Source organism: Anser anser, assembly GCF_964211835.1.
Source record: "Anser anser genome assembly, chromosome: 18".
Lineage (NCBI taxonomy): Eukaryota > Metazoa > Chordata > Aves > Anseriformes > Anatidae > Anser > Anser anser.
Genome location: NC_139739.1, coordinates 16158768 through 16161711, shown reverse-complemented (window position 1 = coordinate 16161711; position 2944 = coordinate 16158768).

Here is a 2944-nt window from a genome sequence, read left to right as displayed (position 1 = left end):
CTCCTGTTCAAGAGATTCATATTTCACACGCACAAGCATAAGGTGAGCTGCCTCTAATCGTTTTTTTTACAATCGCGATTATTCGATTGAATATACATGGTACAAAAGTTAGTGTTAATATGAGCAGCAACAAAGGTCCTGCTATAGTTGATAGCAGTGTAGTGAGCCAAAGTGAGTAATTAAACCAGGATTCATACCAATTCTGGTGGGCTTCATTTTCTATTTTTCGTTTTTCTAACCCTTCTCTCAATTTAGTCATTGTATCCCTTACTACTCCAGTATGATCTGCATATACACAACACTCCTCTCGTAGGGCTGCACACAATCCTCCTTGTTGTAGAAAAATCACATCTAATCCCCTACGATTTTGTTGTACAGATTTCTCTAAAGCTGATACAGATTGCTCGATACGGGCCAAATCCTCATCTACAGCAATGCGTAGAGAGGTAAATTCTTGGCTTTGTTTTACCAGAGAGGTAATTTCAGTTCCGGCTCCTGCAGCCCCCAGAATCATCAGAGTGGCTAAAGTGACAGCCGTAATAGGCTCTCTCTTCCTTAAGTGTTTTTTTTGCCATAGCATGTTGGATGTACATATACTCCTCAGAATGGTAAAGAATCCTAGGTATAATTACTACCTGTACACAGAAATCATGAGACGAGTTGAACAATTTCAAAGATAAGCATGGAGTTACCCCCAGAGACGAACATACCCATCTGGTGTTATCTGCTGGTATTAACCATTTTTCTTTGTCTAATTGTGTAACATTTTCTGTAATATTGCATAGATGGAACTTCTTACTGTGAGAAACACTCCGCAGCCAACAACCCAGGCCCAGGCGGGGACCTCAGCGAAGCAGCAATCCACTCGCGATTGCAATGGCGGGCGCCCCACAAGCAGGAGAGCGCACCCACCAGCCCCAAAAACACAGTCCATACACCTCCCGATGACAGGACCCTCCCCCGCCTCCCCACCGGAGTGGGCAATCCAGCTTCACAATCCATCCGATGCCCCACAGACAATGCCCGGCCCTCAGCCGCCGGCCTGCTCCCGAGATGGCAATGTCCTCTCCCCCCATCTGGCCCGACCCAACACAGCGATCTTCACCTGATTGTTCCAAGGAGTCTGGTTGTCTGCATTCCACGAGGTCACCTGCTGAGCCCTCCCATCACTGCAAGCATATCTCAATACCACATTCCCTCCTTCTAAACAATGCAACACTGCAAAAACAACATTTCTATTCCCACATCACCAGGGACCGTGCCTACGCATCTGCCATTCCCAGTTACTTCCGTTAACGTTATTCCTACATCCCTTCCCCAATTGCATTGTGGGGGATCGGTTTCGTTTGAACGGGTGGTCTCTCCCAGATCCCCAATGGCATCGTAATATGAGGGCCTTATATCAAGACATAACCAGCAAGGTCTAGGCACGTCTGGATTTGGTTGATTCAACAACTGATAACTAGCATTCATGATTCTCCATATGTTATTCCCGGTCACCCCTTCATTTCTAATCCCGTACTCCGGGTTTACTGATTTATTAGCAACCTCCAGTGGTTTAGGGCTATTAGGAGTTAGCATTCTAAAAGCTTGTGTAGGCTGAATCCTCAAAACACTCCCCGACAGTTTCTGATTTGGTCCCACCCGTTGGGGACTCTTAGTCTCTTCCTTCTTTATATAGATGATGCCTCCCCTATCAGTCCCCCAGCAGTAGTTATCTGCTGAACAACTTGGTGATCTTCCCATCTAATCAGGCTCCATTTAAAAGGTTTGTAAGGGTGCGCAGACCCAGGAACAGTGTAAACAATCGTACCCATTACTATGTATCGCAAAAAAAAAAAAAAAAAAAAAGGCTAGGGCCCATTTTCCAGAGTTCTTTACCTGGCCACGTAATTCCCCACCGTTTCACTCTCTGCCTCGCTTGTCAGTTCGGTTGCAGCGAACTACAAGGTGCAGGTTCTTCTCGGCAGCAGCAGTGTTCTTCAGGGGAGTTTCTCAGGTAACCGCGACCTTTTTCTGATCAAACAGGGTCCCCTCTCCTCCTTTTTTTTTTACGATACATAGACAGTTAGAACATACTTATCGAGTTCGTTTCAACGTGAGCTTTAAGTCATCAGGGCCTGCGACCGCTTCCCATTCGCTTGTCTGGATCGGTCCTTTCACGCGACTGGCATGCGTTCACCCCTTCTCAGCCGTCCGGATAGCCGTCTCTGTGATAAGTAAAACAACATAGGGGCCTTCCCACCGTGGTGTTAAAGACGTTTCTTTCCATGTCTTAATTAGAACCCTATCTCCAGGTTGTATCCTATGGATTGCTATATCTAGCCACCAAGCCTTTCGCTTGCAACTCCCTCCGTCGGTTCATAAGCTGTATTAAATAAGGTTTTAATTGGATATCCTGTACCTGGGGGTGATCAGATGGCATCTCTAAATCATAAGGCATACCATACAGCCTTTCAAAAGGTGAGATTCCGACATCGGCTCGGGGCTATGTCCGGATATTCAATAGTGCAAGCGGTAAACATTTCACCCAGGAGGTTTTTGTCTCTATCATAAGCTTTGTTAGTTGCTTTTTAATTTCACCATTCATTCGTTCTACCTTTCCCGAACTCTGAGGATGCCAGGGAGTGTGATATTCCCATTTAATTCCCAGAGCCTTCATCGTGTCTCGGGATACCTTTGACACAAAGTGTGGGCCTCGATCAGAGTCAATTGCTTCTATTACCCCGTATCTGGGTATGATGCTTTCTAATAATATCTTTACCAAGGTTTGAGCTGTGGCCCTTGCCGTAGGGAATGCTTCAACAAAGTTTGTGAGGTGGTCTACAATAACTAACAAGTATCTATATCGCCCCGTTTTTGGAAGTTCAGTAAAATCTAATTGAATCTTTGCAAAAGGTCGATGTGCCAATTCTTGTCCTCCTCCCGGGACCCTTTTTCTCAT